The sequence below is a fragment of the Mustela nivalis genome (assembly GCF_964662115.1).
Source record: "Mustela nivalis genome assembly, chromosome: 5".
In the NCBI taxonomy this organism is placed as follows: domain Eukaryota; kingdom Metazoa; phylum Chordata; class Mammalia; order Carnivora; family Mustelidae; genus Mustela; species Mustela nivalis.
Genome location: NC_139024.1, coordinates 5,998,343 through 6,018,327, shown reverse-complemented (window position 1 = coordinate 6,018,327; position 19,985 = coordinate 5,998,343). Strand labels below are relative to the sequence as shown.

The window sequence follows — 19,985 nt, the reverse complement described above, 5'->3', positions numbered from 1 at the left end:
TTTACCGAAAGACTGAGTTTTATTTCCAGATGATGTATCTTTAAGACCCCAAATATTGTATTATTCAACAACAGTAACATCGTTACAGTAGTACGGGTTGTCTTGCACCCTTCCCTCCCAAAACAAGGCAAACAAAAAAGTTAGGAAGGCTGAATGAGCTGTAATGATCCAAAAAATCAAGGAACTTTAAGAAGAAATAATTTACTTCATCTACGTGATCAGAAAGTGAACCCAGAAGTCCTCGATGATCCATAAACCACTACTCTATTGAAATCATTTTACCAAGAGAATACAACAGAATCTGCCTCCCTTATATCTAAAACAAAGATATTTGGAGACTTAATACCCTTTGGTATTACATTCTGGTTATTGTATATTGCATATTGTTACTGGATAATACAACTGTTACATAGCATTGTTACAGTAACTAATACCGGGTCTATGCAATTACACTTGTTCAACAATGAAGAATCCTTAGCATCTTTCCCACAGGATAAAAGCAAATTGTAGAAAATCCTTTTTCTCTAATGTCAATATTCAACAAAAGGCCATTGCTTTTGAAAGTCCAATTTAATTAAGGTCTTTGAAAAGCAGTGGACATTTTGGAATTTTATTTAAACCCACAAATCGTGGCACAGTATTTGACTTATGAACAACATTAACAAAGACTAGAAAACTGGCATTAAACTCTCCAAATTTTCATTTGCTCATTTCAAGCAAAGTTCTGGAGAAGGGAGGTGGTGGCTTTCTCCTCCCTCAGTCAGTGAGCACACAGGCCTTTCCCATCAGGCCCTTGAGTTTGTGGCTTTTACAAAATCCCTCCCTGAAGCTTCGGAAACAGGCTATTGTCTATAAGGATGTCTGCAGCTTTCCCTGAAGAGCACCTATGGGATGAAACTGACATCATGGTTCGATGCTGCCCCTCCAAGAGATGGTGGAGCGTTTGCTCTGTTCATTTCCCTCATTGAGCCGTGAAACTCCTAACTGAGATGGTTTTTGAGTCATGCTGGCCCCAACAGGGTACCTTTGTTGGCAGCATCCAAATGTCCCTCACCTGCCGAGTACTAACTCCCAGTGGAGTGATATGCCATGTTACAGAAGATCAGCGGGACAAGTTGTTAGCCTGATCTTTCTCTCTGTGTGACCCCAGAAGGGAGCATTAACCTCTCCGATTTTCAGTTTTGCATTCCTACAAGAGATACACCAGAACCCACTCCTCATATCACAGGGGCACTTTGAGGGTTAAAGTAAATCATGCTTGTGTAGCACTCGAAGGAGCACCTTGCACAGAAAAAAAAAAAAAATTAGAGTAGCTGTTATTTTGGAGACTTATGATACAAGAATAAAAATAAAAACCCTGGGAAAGCAACAAGAAGAGAAAAATGATGAGTGAGCTACAGGACGGAAATAGATGAAAACCCACAATTACAAAAACGTTTGTCATCAACTCGTCATCCACTCTGTGAAAAGCTATGCAGAACGGACGTCCGCTCTCCCTCATTACTGCTGCAGTCCGTGTTCCAAGACAGTGCCTTCGATTCATTTGGAACAACATGGAGTATAAATAAAGAACAAAATGCAGGATGTTCGGAATGTGTGTCTATAATCTGGGAGGAAGGGCCACTGTCAGGCTACACTCCCTGCTAGGTGTGCTTTGTATACATTTTCAAAATTGTGACAAACAAGTGAGCAGTCCCAGCTGGAGGCAGGTGCCCAGAGGTCATGAATGTGTGGCTGAGCACTGTCCAACGGGGATGGCAGAAGCCCTGGCCAGCCTCGCCTGCACCTACAATTCAAGGAGGACGGCATTGGCGGAGACGGGCCGCCCTGGGAAGACATGTAGCTTGGAGTCAGCAGGAGGTTGACAAGGAATGTTTGTGATGGGAAGATTTCAATGTCAATGTATTTTATGCAGGGGTGAGTTTATAAACTGAATGCCAAAAGGCTGCATATTCAGAGCAGGTAAAGGAAAAAAAAAAAAAAGGAAAAGGAAGAGACTGGCATTTTCTGATGAGCCCAAGAGTGCTTTGTAAGGATGACATCCCACAGTGAGTGCTGGGGAAAGGAGAAGGTGTGGCTCAGGATTCAACCTCCTGGGCTGCAAACAATGCCTCTCACTCTTGAAGAACTGCAAAGGCCCTGCTGTCAAAGAGATCAGGAATGAGTCTGAGACTTGACTGGCTGCATTGGTGTTTACCAACCCTGCCCTCTTCACTCGGCCTGAGCCAGGAGTGATGGGAAATTAATGGGGGCAAGCCGGACCCGTCTGAAGGGCTCCACAGAGAAAAAAGTGGCCATGGGACTTCAAGAAATTGGAGCACAATTGATCAAGCCATCAGTCTTCTACCTAAATTTTCCACTAAAACATACTCATCTGCAAATCGTACCTGATAGCGGACTGTTCGGGGCTGGTCTGTGAGAGTCAGTATATGCAGGGAGCTCAGAATCTTCTCTGCAAGTACGATGATGTTCGGGGGTATCCCTGCATCCCAGCATCTTTGTTAGGTGGGAGAGCTCCGCGATATTCACACAGCTGCCTCGGAAACAGTCCCTTCTCTTGTGTCTCTCCTCGTGGCCCTTGGAGCAGGGAAGGCACTGTGGCTCCTGGGAGTTTCTATTCTTTTGGCAGCACTTTGTTTTGTTTTGTGTTCACTGTCTTCCCAAGACTCAGTGAGCCAGGGGCAGCCTTTGCCGACTGGAGAACCTTTTCGGACTCCACTCTCTCTCATAGACAGCACCAGGGATCGGGGTGACCCCACCATAAATGGTGAGGCCCTAAGGGCAAGTTTCTTAACTAGACCTTGACTTGATGGCAGTGAATGTCTACTCACTCGTTCTATGTTTAGCTCATGTTTAACTGAGATTTTGGAGGTAAGATAATAGTTAATTTGGCTAGAAGCCTCTAATGGTCCAACTGAAGACCTTGGGTATGAAAGTAAAAAAAAAAAAAAAAAAAAAAAATCTGGCTTTAGGATAAATGCATTACCTGGTACATAACATATATGACGACATACCCCTCATGAGCTGTAAATAAGAGTTTTAAACTTTTAAGTATCCAGTTGCATGAACTGGCAATAAAGTGAGGGCTAAACATATTTATTATACTAATATATAACTGTTTAAGATCATTTATAGTCAACATTGTGACTACATTGACTGGGGACAGCCCTTGTCCTCACATAGAGTCCGATAATGGAGACAGGCAAGCTAACAGCCATTTCCACATGGGAGTGCTTTTTGGAGATGTGAGCAAAGAGCCACCAGGGCACAGGAGAGGGAATAATGGACTCTGGGGAAATCCAGTAAGTCTGACCCAAGAACCAGCACCACACCTAGGTGGGAAACAATGCTAAGGGTTTGCCTTGTGGAGGAAGTTACTGATCTGCCCAAGGCGAGGACCGGACAGGATGTTTTTCACCAGTTCCAACCTTAAGAGTGGTGGTAATGACTGATTCTGCATGTGCCTTGCCACACGGTGCTGAGGTCCTCTTACTCATCACCTTGCTTTGCTTTGTTTTGTTTTGTTTTGGACTTGGGTTTTTGCAAAGGTCTTTTTTCCACCTGATTGACTGAAAACTATCTGATAGTCAGAAGGCTGGCATGTGCCCTCTTACCACAACTTCCAAAATGCAAGTGGGTAAATAGTAATCTGGGAAAAGAGGTGTAGATGAAATCTGGCTTTTATGTCTAGCAATGGCTAGGAAACAGGAGCATCACGGCTGAAATCTATGTTCTCCAGTGTGCATGAAGGAGTTGTTCTTAGCATAAATCTTGAGAGGGCATTTCCCAAGCATAACATGTATGTTCGAAGGAAAGGAAGCATAAGTGACAGCAGCTATGGTCGAACCGAAGCAAGTGCTTCTTTTCACTTAAAACTGACTAACTCTCCATGATGAACATTTGACTTTCGTGACACACTGAAGAAAAGGGAATTTTTTACTGGGGAAAGTTTCAACCCATTTTAAAAATGAAGAAACTTAGAGCGCCTGGGTGGTTCATTGGGTTAAGCCTCTGCCTTCGGCTCAGGTCATGATCTCAGGGTCCTGGAATTGAGCCTCGCATCGGACTCTCTGCTCAGCGGGGAGCCTGCTTCCTCCTCCCCCTCTGCCTGTCTCTCTGCCTACTTGTGATCTCTCTTTCTGTCAAATAAATAAGTAAAATCTTAAAAAAGAAGAAGAAGAAGAAGAAGAAGAAGAAGAAGAAGAAGAAGAAGAAGAAGGAGAAATTCATAAGGCCTTTTGTTTTGAGAGTCCAACTTAATTACTGGAACGTGACCGCCAGAGGTGACTCTGAGAACAAAGGAACCATATGTTAAAACTGCATGGAGGGGCACCTGGGTGGCTCAGTTGGTAAGTGTCTGCCTTTCTCACAGATCATGATCCCAGGGTCCTGGCATCAAGCCCCACATCAGGCTCCCTGCTCAGCGTGGAGACTACCTCTCCCTCTTCCTCTACCTGCTATTCTGCCTGTTTGTGCTTGCTCGCTCACTCTCTCTGTGTCAATTAAATAAATAAATCTCAGAAAAAAAAAACCACATGGAGCCCATGCCCACTAATGGTCACGCACACTGTCCAGCTGTCCTCACAAACACCTGTCACAGAAAGCCCTCACTCCTAGTGACAGCAAGACTGCATGAGTGATCACAGGTGGTCCAGGTGCTTGTGAAATTTTTCTCTAATAATTGCGATTTTTGTTTTGTTATTTGTATGTTATTGGTCCTGTGATAAGTGGGGCTTTCTGCACTGATGATTTTGCCAGGACCTTTTGTCCCTTACGCTTGTCTCCGCGTTTCAGGGTGTTGATACCAAGCACCGAAGGACACCAGCTTAGCAGTCGGGTGCTTGCTAGCTGGGTCAGGGGTGGGTGAGGGGTTCCTATGCCCACCCTACAGCTCTGCTCAGACGGTTCATCTGGAACAGCTGCCTCCTCACCTGTGAGCCAAGCCTCGGTGCTCTGCGAAAGGATGGCTCCACCCATCCTCATTCCCCTGAGTGTTCGCTGATGGGACCCCTTTGTCTCCTTCTCGCTCAGCCCAGCCCCTGTGGATTTGCACTTGGCCTCAGAGCATACTCTAGGTTCCCAGCTCTCCATCTGTCCATTCGTGGGTACCACATGCTAGGCTCCTGCCCTGCCTCAGTCCCGTGAAGACTTTTACCTGAAGATTTTCCCTCCGTGCCTGCTACTCAGTCTGTGCTAAGCATACTGCATGCCATTTTGTATTTTGTTCTAACCCCAGTGCACAGACCAGGAAGCAGGGGCTCAGACAGGCTGAACGACAAGTTCCCAGGTATCAGGAGAGCGGGGCTGACCCTGAGCAAGGGTGCGACTCCCCCAGGCCATGGCTCAACTCCCAGCCCAGCCACTACCCCGGGACCTTACTCCCTTAATTGTAGAACCTCCTTCATCATCACTGTGCTCTCTGCCATGCCACTACTCTCTGCCCATAAATAGGCCTAATTCTACCTGGGACAGAGAAGAGAGAAACTTCTTTGGATCCTGCTACTCCCTTTTCCTTTTTTTCTTTCAAGGTTGAACATTCTGGAAAAGACCCCACCCCCACCCCCACAGCAGTCCTAACACCTGCTTGCTTCCTCCTCAACACTCAACTGAAAAGCTGACCTCGAAAATCCCCGCTGACCTTGCACTGACCAGATCTCAAACCCCGTGTCATCATCTGTGCCTTCTCCGTCTTCAGCTTCCCTAAGCACGCCAGCCCAGGACTCCTCCGCTCGCACACCCCCTCAGTGACCAAGGTCTTTAAAATTTACTTTCACAGGTTGCCTGCACTTGGCTGTGTTCGTTCCCCCAGTTGCACCGCTGTTCCCGTGGTGTTTACTGGTCTCTGCGACTCCGTCCATTTCCTCTAGGGACCCCAGCTTCGGTGCTCATGCTGCAAGCCTCTCTTTTTTGGGGGATGCCCACCCACGCCACCTCCACAAAGCTCCTGGAGCTACAGATCTGGAGAGCGCCCTTCTTCCTCTCCAGCCCAACCCTGGAGCTCAAGCAAAGAATGCCACAAAGCCCAGTCAGACATCTGCCCACTCCAAGTCTGGTATAGAAGCTCCTTCACTTGGACAATTGTACTGGCTTTCATTCCACCTAAACTCATTAAGAACGTGAGGAGAGGTGTGCAGGCTACAAAATCCTGAGATACGTGAATGAGGTAAATCATTTGTCCATCCAATAATCTCTGTTCTAATATAACAGAATTAGCAGACACTCTTTGAAACTTGAAAGAACAACTTAGGTCAAATTAAACACTGCTTTTACAGTGATAGCTGAAGAATGAGAAATTTTGAAATGGTTTTTAAAAGATCAGGAAAGGGGCACCTGGGTGGCTCAGTGGGTTAAGCCTCTGCCTTCAGCTCAGGTCATGAACTCAGGGTCCTGGGATTGAGCCCCACATTGGGCTCTCTGCTCAGCAGAAAGCCTGTTTCCCCCTCTATCTCTCTGCCTGCCTCTCTGCCTACTTGTGATCTCTGTCTGTCAAATAAATAAATAAAATCCTTAAAAAAAAAATAAAATAGAATAAATAACAAAAGGTCAGGAAAAACTTGCATAAATGTATAACATAAATTTCTCGTGGAGGAGTGGGTGCAATGAACACCTAGTCTATGCGGCCCCCTTGGTTTGGCCACGCCCACTGCTCTTCGAGCTCCTGGTTCTGAGTTCCCACAGGACTGAGAGATCTATGCATAGAGGTTACTCCTCAACTACACATTATCTCAAAATGTTTGACATTACCCCATGGATGTCCATTCCAAGACTTCAGCTAGATTATAAGCTCCCTGATTTCAAGGCCACGTCTGCTTTTTTTCTACATCCTCCACAAATCCTATTATTGTAACCATTGAGGTATTTTGGAATAAACAGTTGTAGATAATCTTGAAAAATGTGAGATTATGTCTTCCTCAACTGCATTGTTTTACATTTGAAAGCATGTTGGTATCTCCCTCTGGGTTAATAAAGGGCTGCATAGGTTGTTGATCTGACCAACTGCAGTATTTTGTGTGTGTATAGGGGTGTGTGTGTGTGGTTAACTATAATTTCTTCTCCTACAACTGATCCAATTACAGATGTATGCTAACAGTTCAAGCCAAGCACAAATAAAGACAGACATGATCATGCTTAAAATTGCCTAACACTACCCGGAAAAAACCTTTGATGACAATTTTTAATATTAAAACTATACACCCAGGTACACCTGTCTGGCTCAGTTAGAAGAGCATGTGAGTCTTGATCTTGGCATCATGGGTTCGAGCCCTGCATTGCATGTACAGATTACTAAAAAATAAACAAATAAAACTTTTTAAAAATGGCTATACAACTATGTGCAATATTAAATCTGAATATATTATTTCCCTTAAAATAGACACCAAGTTTTTGATAAGAAAAATAGTCACTTTTTTTATATTATGCATTTTCTCTAATCTAACCCATCATTTGTAAGTAGAGGCCACTTCAGTTGTGTCTTTTAAGGATCAGAGGAGTTTGTAAATTCTCCATTGCAAGCAAGACTTGTGGGAAAGCACTTCTTGATATAACCACAACTCCTGAGCCCTAAGGAAATGGAAAAGAATCTGTAGGGACTCTTGTCCGTTGTCCATAAAGTTTCTAAATACTCATCTCATACACAAACAGCCAAGTTCACCACTTGAATTTTTCACTCTACTGACATCACTACCTTGTGTTAAATTATAAAAGGCAAGTTTAAGAGACCTGTTATCATGTTGGATTAAACACAGTCCACTGTCTCCCAGTTTGGCTACAGCGGGCCCTTCCAGACATCAGGGAAGTGGATTCTAGGTTTTGAAACCACATTTACTTGACAGAAGAGAAAACCACAGAAATCGGGATAAGATGTTGGCACTGAATCAATGGTCTCCCTGTGGAGACCACCCATTTCCTTCAGAGAAGATTCTTTCTCAGGCATCATTTTGAGGTTACTTTGGAGACAGGAGAACATCTCAGGACAACAACGTGGGTCTCGCAGTGAGGAAGGAGCCACTGGACAGACAGCCCTGACTCTCAGAATGCGGTTCTTGGTCAGCAAAGGGCAAAACTTGCAAACAATTGTTAGGTCTTAGAATTAATATTGCTGTCATCATTGCTCTTCAAAACCCACATGCTTAAAATCCCAACAGCTTAAAAAGTAAGCAATACCTGAACTCTACAACAACCTCTGCTTATTTTTTCTTTTCAAATAAATAAACAAATAAATAAATAAATAAAAACTTGAACCTTAGAGGAGAAATATTAAGTCCCAACCCACGTACTCCCCGAACAGTTAAATTGGAATCCACTCCCACTTTTCCTTCGCTGTTCCCACAGTGGAGCGATCCCTTTATTCTCATCTTTTGTCTTCCCCTTTCCATCTCTGCTTTGAAGACCAAAGAGCTTTACAGAAGGTCTGACTGATTCAAAGAACCAAATGTAGAAGATGCTCTCCCAGCAAAGCCATCTGCTAAGCAGACAGATTCCCCCAGGCATCTGCTTGTAAGACATACGACAGAACACCTCCAGGCAAATCGTATGACCCAGATGCCAGCAGATCCACTCTTCTTGAACCGTTTCTGTGTGACGAGGATTTTAATCTTGGCAATCGTCAACATGGCTTCCACTGTATTTCCATATAGGACAATGTTTCTTTTTGTCAATTATGAGGAGTCACATTCCTCTGATAAATTCACATTCTCCTTTGGAAAACCTATAGCATGCCACCTTAGCATCCCCTTCCTTTCCTCTTTGCTGGTACACAGTGTAAAATATTTTGAAAGGCACTTGGGGAATTTATTTAACCTAGTTTGGAAATATCTCTGTACGTATGAAAAAGTAAAATAAAACAGCCTCTAGTTTCTGAGCACCTCCGTGTTCATCCTTCACTAGAACTCAAGAACAAGGTAACCAGAAGCCATACTAAGCTGCTGCTGGGGAAAATGCTATTTTACAGAGTCGTCTGGCGATTCCGCACTAATGAATGCCTTCTGTATGTTTCCTTAGATAAAGTTATGATTCACCCAGCAGATGAACACCAAAGCAGCTCAAAGGTCAGAAAATGACAGGGAAAAACGTTTTGAAATACAGACGCAGATTGTTTATTCCTAAACTCCTTATCCCCGCCCCTCCTATCCCTCTCAACCATGTGGAGCAAAATAGCTCCTTGCATTTTCTGACCGAAGCAGTTCCATTTGAAAAGCTTGCCAGTCGGGATGTTTGAAAATGTTGCTGAATGATTAAACACGAATCCTTAAACGGAAAGAGCTGGTTTGTATTAACTATCCTAGAGCAACGCTGTCTGCCCACACTTGTGCCCATGTCTGGCTGCCGGCTGATAAACGTGGTGGCTTTAAGATATTACTTATTAGCATGCCTGTATATTTCTACCTCACACAGTCACCCAGGGGTGATTGCTATCTGTTAATTGAATTCTGTGCCGGCAACTGTGTCTTTGTGTGCTCACCATTATAATTTCAAGGATTGTAACTTCATTTCCTATTTACCAACAAGAGTGATAAAAATATAAAGTGATGTATTTATGCATTCCCAAATGTGTGATGTGTGCGCATGTGTGTATAAGGATATATATTTACGTATATGCATAAATATATATATATATATTTTAAAGGAGAGTGGCTTAAAGTCACAATACATTACAAAAAGATGCAATTTATTAAACTCAACATTTCTATCTAGAAATGTGTGCGTGCAGCCACTTGGAGTCTCCTGCTATTGAGTGTGGCTGATGAGTCTATAGAGCGGAAGCAGGCGTTTTTATTTTTTACACAATAATCAAAACTGACACTGTGGGCAGAATAACCAGTGAACAGTTATGAAACTGTTCATTTATAAACCTGTCTTTTTCCGGGGCGTGTGAGAATAAGCCACAGTGTTTTCGTTAGCCCTCTCTGGATTCTCAGAATGCATCTGTCTGAATCAGGCATCGCATGTAATGCACCTGCCGTGAAGAAGCCATTTGGATCCGGGATGGGGAGGACACGTCATCAGCCCTGCTGAGTCAGGGCAAGGGGCGGGGTCTGTGGATATCTGAGAATCACGGATGTCAACCACCCTGATGCCAGACTGACCTCAATTTCCTCTCATCGAAAGTAAGTCATTGGCTCCCATTTTCTGAGACCTGATGTCCTAAGGCACAGTGAAAGTTTGAAGTCCTGTAGCTAAATAATGTGTCTGATAATATGTTTGGTTAATCACTGGTAAGAAAGAAAGGTCATTGACCGACGGTCGTAACTAATCCAGAAACAATGTTCTGGACAATCCTAACAACCTGAGTGACTTCACCAAGTTATACAAGAGTTATTTCCCAGTTTGGAGAAGATGGAGAGAATGGATTAGAATCGTGGCTATTCTAATCACTACCTTTGGTGGTACCCCTAGTTACGTACCGAAGACCCCTGGTTCTGGATGAAACTCTCCCCTTCAGAAGGTCTGGCATATTCCCTTATTAAAATGCATTCTGAGCTCAGAGTAGCTGAGAATTTAGCTGTGGGATTTCTGGAACCTCGGAATATTTGGATTCAAATCACAGTGCTTCTCTACCTATAGACCAAAAGTGGCAAAAGAGCAATAAATGAAAAACAATCAAATAAATAGAGGCAGATTTCTAAGGAATCCAATTTGATCAGAAGATAGTTTCTAATTATAGAAACTGGTCCCCACATCCCTGGGTTAAGCATTGGTCCACATCAGTCTTGGCAGATCACGTCCCAGAAACACACAACACAGGGGACGAAGACTTGCCTCTGGCACCAACCAAATCCTGGCATTCTCTCGGTCCAACTCTGAGGATCCCTGATGCCTTGTATGGTCTTGTGGCAAGTGTCCAGCTGCTGCTGAAGTGAAGTACCCCGTACACAGAGACACGTACTCACAGTGCTTAGTACCTTCCCTACAACATAAAACAATTAAAATTAAATTAAAATTCCATTCTAGTACTACAGGTGATGTTTTTAGGTATTGAAGAAAATATAATTAATTTTTTCCAACTCAATTCAAATAAAAATCAAGACTACTTTGTAATACACTGATTTCCAAACTAAAAACAAGCAAGATAAAGAGCTTACAACCAAGCTTATAAGAATGCTTGGGGAGGATGAGTGGGCGTGATGGAGGAGAAACAGGAAATAGACAAGAATACAAAAAAAAATGAGGGTCGTAAATAAAAGAGAAAGATCGAATGGTGTTGGGAGGAGGAAAAAAATCACAACACACTTGGCAGTGAAAGGATAGCAAACAACTTATAAAGAGATGGCATCAGTGATTTACCTAGAAAGGAAATTTAAGGTTTCAAAATGGACAAACAATGTAGGCAGACAACCCCAGCCAAGGAAGCCACGTAAGGAAAATCAGAGGGAAGCAGAAGTCTGGGTGTGCAGCCCGTCAGTACTGGGTTGTAGCACACAGGTAGAAAAGACAGTGAGCTGAGCCCCGAAAGGGGGGACCAGCCACATCATGAAGGGCCATCCCCAACCAGCCGTGGAGGTGGATCACATGGTGAGTCATAGGGAGTCTCTGACAGTTGCTGGGCAAGAGAAGTCCAGGACTACAGAGGTGCTTTCAGAACAGTAGTCTACAAAGTGTGAAGAAGAGGTTGGGCTTCAGGCAGAGAGAAGACAGATTACAAGCATGGACTATTAGAAGAGAAAGACAGGTGTGCCAGGCAATGTGTTCACAGTGATGCTGCATAACAAACAACTACAAAATTAACAGCAACATCCAACAGTAAGCTTTTATTTGGGTCACAGATCTGCAGGTTGACTGGGAGTCAGCTTATCTGGGCTTCCAGATAGCTTATATCTTAGGGCCAGTCAGCTAACTTATGCCTGTCTTCTCAGCAAGGGCAGATCCAGAGGACAGACACACAAGAGCCCAAGCACAGTGTGTGTAAGCACATTTCAAGCCTCTGTCGAGTCACACTGTTAACCTCCCATTGGCTAAATAAGTTCCTTGGTCAATCATAACATTAATAAAATAGGGATGTCCACCTCTTCCATGGAAATAAGCAATGGAGTATGAACAGTCTGAGCAAGAATTCAACCCACCCTAAGAGGGTCAAGTCAAGGTGGTGACCCTTGAGATAAGAAAGATGAAACAGATGTGATGAGTCTTATAGAGACAACCCCTGAAAAGTTCACATAAAGGGTAGGATTAAAAGGAAAAGTGGGGGAAAAAAAAGAAAAGATAAATTTTAGTTTTCAAACCTGGGAAGTTATTATTTTGAAGCCACATTCTTAAGTATTAAGAAGAAATTAAATTTGGAGAGGAGCACAGTGCACGCCATCTACTGAATTTAAAGCACGATGAGGGTCGGGCATAGATGTCCAAGGGGCGCCTTTTTCTGTAGAACTAGAACTCAAACAAAAGTCAGCTTGAAAGAGAGCTCCACTCGTCGTCTGCATGGAGGCTGGACTCAAGAGTTGAATCGAATCTTCCAGAAAAACGTCCTTCGCAGAAGAAGAGAGGGCAGGCCCAAAGACAAGGTCTCCAAGGATTGCACCCAGACCTCAGACCCCACACAGAAGGTTACCTCTGGCCGCTCCTCTTTTCCATCTTCCACATCCAGTTGCTTACAAAATTCGAAACATTCTTTTACTGGGATGTACATTAAACTTTTCCTCAAATTTCATTTTCACCACCACTTTTGAGTTTAATATGAAATAGCAATAAATCTCAAACCCTGGAGGAAGCCAAAATTACAGATTTGGAGTTAGGAGCAAGAGGAAAGCTAGAGAGGCAGATACAGGAGTTGTCCCTATAGAGCTGGGGGAGCTGGAGTTAACAGGAGTTAGTTGAGACCACCAAAGGAATCAGTACATAATGGAACAAGGTGACAAGAAACTGAGGGGAGAAGGTCCCTATGTTTTAGGAGCATGGAGAGGACGAAAAACCAGTAAAGGACGGTGGATTTTAGTCAATGAAGATAGAAAGTAGGGCTAGGGGTCAAGACATTAAGGGTAAAGAGATATCTAGGAATGAAGTGGTCCCATCAATGTGTTGAATATTGATAGAGTAGTAGAAGAAGTGAGGTCTGGGGAAGAGACATGATAGGGTAGAGTGGAAGTCACAGGGGTTTTGAGAGACACTTTCACTAAAATGAATGTGAAAGCCAGAAGACAAAGGGTTAATATGGACCGCACTCCCAGAAGGATTCAGTGATGGATCCAGAGAGGCAAGAAAGACTCAGTGATGAACCCAGAAAGGACCAAGGCAGGACATAATAGCCAAGGGACATTTTCAAATTTTTGCACAATTTAAAAAAAAAATGGAATCTTTGCATTTGAAGAAGATGTAGTACTTCAGTTAGCTGTTGACAAGGGGAGACTGGAAAGAAGCATTCTAATTCTTTCTTCGTGCCTCATTCCCATGCTGACTTTTCACACATTGAATCCCACCCTCTCACCAATTTATAGATAACTAATAAGGGTCAAAGATTTGGCTGGTTTTCTGAAGTCTTCCAAACCCCAATCAAAAATTAGTGTTCAGTTTCTATCTCCTTGGGCTGAAAATTCTTCTGACCCGATTACTCTGTGCTAGTAGTTGTACATTGTCCATATCCTCTGAGGCACCACCTACTTCCTAGCTAGAGTTCTTAACCATCTTTCTCTTTGCAGTTGCATGACTTGGGTACACAAGGAAGGTGTCAGATTATTAAGGTATTTCAAGTTGATTGCTCTCCACTATGTTTAGCAATTTTTAAAGATTTTATTTATGTATTATAGAGAGAGAAAGAGAGAGGACACTAGCAGGAAAAGGGGAAAGGAGGAGGGAGAAGGAAAAACAGAGAATTCCAATCAGACTTCACACTGAGCGGACCTGATCCATGGCTCACAGGGCTCTTCTCAGGGCCCTGAGATCATGACCCGAGCTGAAACCGAGAGACGGATGCTTACCTGACTGCATCACCCAAGGGCCCCTCGACCGTGTTTAAGCTTTAGGGAAACTGGAATATGCTCACCAACAAAACTAAATGTTTTTTATTTTATTAAACATAAATATGAAGTATATTTGTTTAATAAGACATGAAAGTTTTCTGTAGATGATATCAATTACTAACAGGAATATCTACCTGAGAAGCCAGACTGGGAGAAAGTACGTGTATGCTTGTGTGTGTGTGTGTGTGTGTGTTGTGTGTGTGTGTGTGTGCGTGTGTGTGTTTGTGTGTGTGTGTGTGTGTGTGTGAGAAGGAGAACACTTGCCCCCCATCTTCTCCATAATAGAAATGATAATCAGAGTTACCGTTTTGGAGCATTTGCTATGTGGGCACTTGACATAAGTCATGTCACTCAAGTTGTTTATCTTTCTGGTAAACTATTAATGTTTTTGAACCTCCCAGAGCAAAATGCCCATCTTCTCTGCACACCGTACCCTGATCCTGTCTCTCACTGTCTGATCCGTGGCTTTCTTTTCAATATATTTTTTCTAGTGTTGGTGTAGAGTGGGTGTTTCCATTTCTACCACTTCCTGTGGTTATTTTTTTTTTTTGTATAATTTCAATTTATCCAGAAGATTTAAAACCAGAGAATTTAGAATGCAAAGGAACTCAGGAGGTCTCTACTCCTCTTTTTCTATTGATTAGAGCACCGGCGCTCACAGAGGCTGAATTGTGAGCTTACGGAGCTAACTACCGGATGAGAACTCCAGCTTCCTGGATCAAAGTCTAGCACCCGACACATGACCGTTTCATCTCTCCACAGCAATTCTGATGCGCCCACTTGTCCAGCCCCCATCTGATCCCGGGTCGGTGGCTGGACTCCTAAGGCTGATGTCATTCTGCAGCTGGCCTGAGTATGGAGATAAATCCAACACAAACTCAGGTAATTCTCAAAGAGTGAGTGTGATAAACCTCGCTTGCTGATGTGTAGCATTAGTGGCCATCTGCAAACCAAGCCATTGGCTTCCCTTCACCCAGGCTGTTTTTGGCCTTTGGGAGCTCAAGTAGGTCAATCCTAAATGCACTAAATGCACTAAAATGCCCTGAGACACAAACACGTTGCATAGTCCATAAACACAGCAATTAACTCTTCCGCTGCCCAAAGTTCTACTGCCAGATGGAAAATGAGAGCTCTCCCAGCCAGAAGAGAGGGAAAGCCAAAGCCGGGTACCTAGCAATCCATCACTGCAATTCTTCTGGTCCAGTACGTTCTGCTAATTATATATTTTCAAAATATGAACATTTTTTTAATTTTAAAAAGTTAAATGTGATTTGATTTCAATTTTATATTTATGTATTCTTTACCGAGCATGCATATAGCCATCCACGTTGAGGTATCCTCTTACTTCGGTGACCGAGTGGATGTTTCCATGAAAGTAAATATCCACCTATTTCCTAAATATTTACATAATGAGCTATTTAAATGCAAGGGATTCTAATATATGTAAACAATTGCAAATAGCATATTTGGGAAAATCCAAAACAAAAATATCCACCGTTACTTGTAATATGTGACTCATAACTTAGTCAAAGCATATTTCTGAGTTCTTATGCCATGAAGTCATAAGCATAATATATTTTCAAGACAATTAGAAACCAATAAAATGAAGGAGTGAAATACAGTGTGACAAGATTGAAGAGTTATTAAGTGTCAATTATAATTTTTTCCTTAAATTATGCCATGTGCAATACCCAGAGGAATATATTTTAAATCATCAGATCAATCACTCACAACAAAGCCCATAGGAAGTGATTTCACACTTTCCTGTGAATTATGACAAGTCACATTGTGCGTAGTTTTTGTTCAGAAACATTCATCTTACTTCCATGCATTCCAACTCGGCATCCATCCTTCCTTTTTGCTAGAAGAGGAAATGGAAAAGAAAGAGGGATATGGTGGAGCAAACACTTTTTGCCCTTGAAAAGCCATGAGACTGTTCCCACCAGTGAGAGACTCGTATCTATCTACGCCGTACTAATCACTGCCCTCCAAAACCTCTTTTCACACACAGAGCTGAGACCAGTCAGCTCAGAGCTAATGAGTGACACTGTTGCACTTGGTGATGGCAAGGGCGTGGAAAAGGTTTGGACAGACAAAAATACCTTCCTTAACTGTGACTGGAGTCCGTCCCTTCCCCGTTCTTCTCAACCATGATAACCTGAAATAACTAACTAGACTCCCATCTGCTGGAGTCACCTTAATACGGCACCTCAAAAGCCAAAAGCAAATCAAAGTTATAACTGGCCTTGAATTTTTTCATTGCTTCCCTAGGCTCACCTTATTCAAGGGTGTGAGTTTTTTGCAAACAAATTTCTATAAAGAATCTGAGAACCATGGGAGGGAATTTAAACGAACAGAAGAGAGGGACATCACCTCTTCCTTCGTCTCAAGCATGTCCTGCGGTGCCACATTAGGGAAGTGGGTGCCTTTCTTTGTGGGCGAGGGGTGAGCCTGGTAAAACAGCTGCATTAGTCAAGAACAGATCTGGCCCATCAGCATTTTAGGGTGTTTTCCTCTTAAAAGATAGTAGACCTATAAAATTCCAATATTTTTATAGTTCTAATAGATTTATTCATTCGAAGGGGAGGGGGCAAAAGGAGAGGGAGAGAGAAAGGCTGAAGCAGACGCCATGCGGGGTGGGGATCCCGACATGGGGCTCCGTCTCATGACCCTGAGATCATGACCTGAGCCAAAACCAAGAGCTGGATACTTAACTGACTGAGCCACCCAGATGCCCAAATTACAATATTTTTAAACCAGAAATACGCACACACATGCACACATATGTAAGTGTGTATCTATGCATTTTATATGTTTTGGGTATATATTTTATTTGTATTTTATTTTGTAAATGTTTTCTATGTATTTCACATATATCTCTGAGTAGGAGGGGTTCTATTTGCTGTTTACAACTCCCAACAACACAGTGAACACTTGAGGGCTGTAGTTCCCTCCCACAGTGGAAACCGAAGAGCGTCTTTTCTGCACTTACTTGAGGAGAGCACCTTGTTAACACGGTCCAGGCTTCCGCAATGAATTGAGCACCTCAGTCACTTAACCGACTGAAACAGATGAACACTGAGCTTTTCCTAGATATGCACCATGTTTTTCGTTCTGTAAAATAACAGTGGCCTAACACTTCTCCTGTTAAATCACACAAGTAAAATGCAAATTAACAAAGGCAAAATACAAAAGAAGCACTCAAAGACTTCAAGAGTTTGAAAGATTTTATAAGAAAAAAAATTATGAAAACCAACACAAAAAGTACCACAGATCCATTTCCTCCAATATTTTCACAGTGAGCTTTTTTTATAGAAGCTACACTTTTCGACAAGTTCATTTTCCCCAGTCTGTGTCCAAGTAAGTCATTTGTCACATCTGAGTGCATATATTTTGTTCTGGACCCATAAACCCTAGGGAAGGTTCACTTTCTTTTTTATTGAAATTCTTCCCTGATGGATTTTTTTTTCTTTTCTTGCAGAGTAATTTTATACTGCCAGTTGTGTTCGCAATAATATATTAAAAGTTAAATTTATGTCAACATCCCCAGATCAACTATCAGATGTTGCTATTAACGCTGACATCAAAATCACTAAGAAATTTCCATCATGTAAATTAATTATCGGAATTGTATCGGCATGAATACGTAATGACATTATTCATGCAAATAATTAAAAATATGCCTCCTGAAAACAAATTATAATAATAGAATAAAATGTCATTATTGTGGCCTCCCGACAATCCATTAGGCTTGGCTGAGGCACTCAAGACTTCCAGATTATCATAAAGAAAAGGAACATAATGAAGGTATGTTATTAATGCCAAAATGAAAAGTGTGAGGATGCTACAGTAGTGGGCCAGGTCATGGTGGTGCCTGGGCCACCTTCTCATGGCACCTTTTCACCGTCCAATTATCTCCACTGTTACTGTTGAAAAGAATACTATTGTTATTTTACTATTGCCAATTCTGAGTCTCAAAGGACCTCTCGCCTAGAAAGGTTGCAGTTATTAAAATACTGGTGTTGTTCTAGAATGCAGCAGGGAAAAAACATAATTAACCTGCCTGCTCGAAGGTTATCTCTCGCTACCCCGCAAAAACGTAATTACTACCTCTCAGTGAGCACAGGGAGAGCTGGTTATGGAGTTCGCCAACGTATGCAAACCTTCCCAAGAAGAGAGACGTAGCAATGACGGGATTCAGGCTCCTCTAGGGAAAAAAAAAATGTCGAACCCCATGGAATTAACACGCTAACAATGTCCACACCAAAGCCCTTAGTTCAATGGTCGTTGCTATTAATGACTCATATTTAAAACGGTGAGAACATTGGCTGTGAGGCCAACTGAGCAGGAAGCAGAGCCTATTTGTGCCTTTCCCTCCCAGCCAGATTCCCTCAAAGACTCTTTTGTCTGCCGAAGAATCAGAACCTTGTCCAAATCCACTTACAATGTGGGGCTCTGATTCTGGGGAAAGAAGCAAAACTTCACAGGCCAGAGTTGCAATGAATTCATGTAAAAATGGAAGATCTCACCACGGAAAACACATAAACACATAGCAATAGGTGTTATCAGCAGAGTAAGAGGCAGCCTTGGGTGGAGAAAAGGGACGTCGTATCAGTTCCCGAGAAAGTTGCTTTGCTGGGTAATAGGGAGCCCTTGCTTGGTAGAGTTTGCTTAATGAGTTAACAAAGCTTCTATCCCTGCTTGGAAGTCCAGCTCTGCTGCTGTTAACCTGAAAACAAACAGATCAAACCTGTACCCTTAACTTCAAGCCGTATTAGTAAAATCATGTTGTGCGACATCTCGGTGGTAACATGCAACATGTTGTAAGCATTGTGTTTTTGCAAAACCATCGCTTGTCCATAATTCATGGAAGGCACTGCAATTTAAGAATAACATATTTTACAAAGCAAAACCAAGAGTAATTTAAATAAATACCTTTCATACTTTGTCTTTCAGAGGGCCCATCTATAAACTTACCATTGGGACTTGCCATGTCAATCACCCCTGAACCAAAGAAAGACTCAGCATTTGTCCTCAGGGAGGGGAGACCCAGGCCCCACCTGTCTGGAATGATGAGGGAACCATTGGCCGCGTTCTCACAAGGGATAGTCTCCTGAAGTTAGGAATATTTAAATTTCCCAAATGCTTAATAAGGAACTGTAAATTGAATCTTGTTCAGAATTCAAAGGCCTCGTCTTATACCACAGAAACTCCCAAGCGTCATAAGAATGAATCTCTGGAAGCCTGGAAAAATTGGAGAATTAATTATGGTGGCACACTCTAACTTACAAATAAGAGGGACTTTCCCCAAGAAGTTACCTTCAATCAAAAGTTCTCATGCATCAGGATTTCCCTGGAAACATGAACGTTCCCTGTCACAGACAGAGTGTCCCTCACTGCTTATCACACTAACTGCCCTGTGCTGCCTTTATTTCCCCCCCCCCTGTGCATTTTAAGAAAACCAGTCATCTAGGACAAACAACAACAAAATAATAATACACATTTATCTTTCTTTTCAGTAAGATTTTTTCTTTTTTTTTTTTTAATAGTTTTAGCAAGAAAAGTAAATCACTTACTATCACACCTAAACCCCAGTAAAAGCCATCAGCGCTTGGTCCTGTTCCAGTTTGGGGGCTCTCCTAGAAGAGAAAGAGTAACTCTCATTCCTCCTGTCCCTGTATGGCCTGCTGTCTATCTGCCGAGTTGGAGTGACCGCATCTGCGATGACAGTGACGGGCCAATAAGTTTTGTCATGACTGCTTTCTGATAAAGTGGAGAACGGAGTCCAGCTGGTGACGTGCTGGGCAGGAAGAGGATGATGGTGAGAACCACGTAAGAGAGTGGACAAAGAGTCTAAGAGACCAAGTCCTGGAGGGACAGAGCAGAATCATTCAAGTCTAAGGAGTCCAGAGAGAGCAAAGCCATGGACAAGGTCCAGTTCTGATGGCTCCCAGTGGTGAGAACAGGAGTCCCCAGCCCTGAGCCAGGTCGTGCCGGAAAGCCCATTCGAGCAAGAGAGGGAAGAGCAGAAGCATG

At 42.8% G+C, this 19,985-nt stretch overlaps 1 long non-coding RNA gene across 2 annotated transcripts; it reads right to left on the bottom strand.

Moving 5' to 3' along the window:
• Nucleotides 1-8,049: 8,049 nt before the first annotated feature.
• Nucleotides 8,050-18,227, bottom strand: LOC309864476. Of its 2 annotated transcripts, XR_014311552.1 has the most exons (6): nt 18,060-18,227; nt 16,942-17,063; nt 16,323-16,400; nt 10,755-10,906; nt 10,404-10,553; nt 8,050-8,062 (listed from the first exon to the last, which is right to left on the bottom strand). It is a non-coding gene; the product is annotated as an uncharacterized lncRNA (long non-coding RNA). The 2 variants fall into 2 exon arrangements; XR_014311553.1 differs by lacking the exon at nt 8,050-8,062 and having other exon boundaries at nt 10,193-10,553.
• Nucleotides 18,228-19,985: the final 1,758 nt, after the last annotated feature.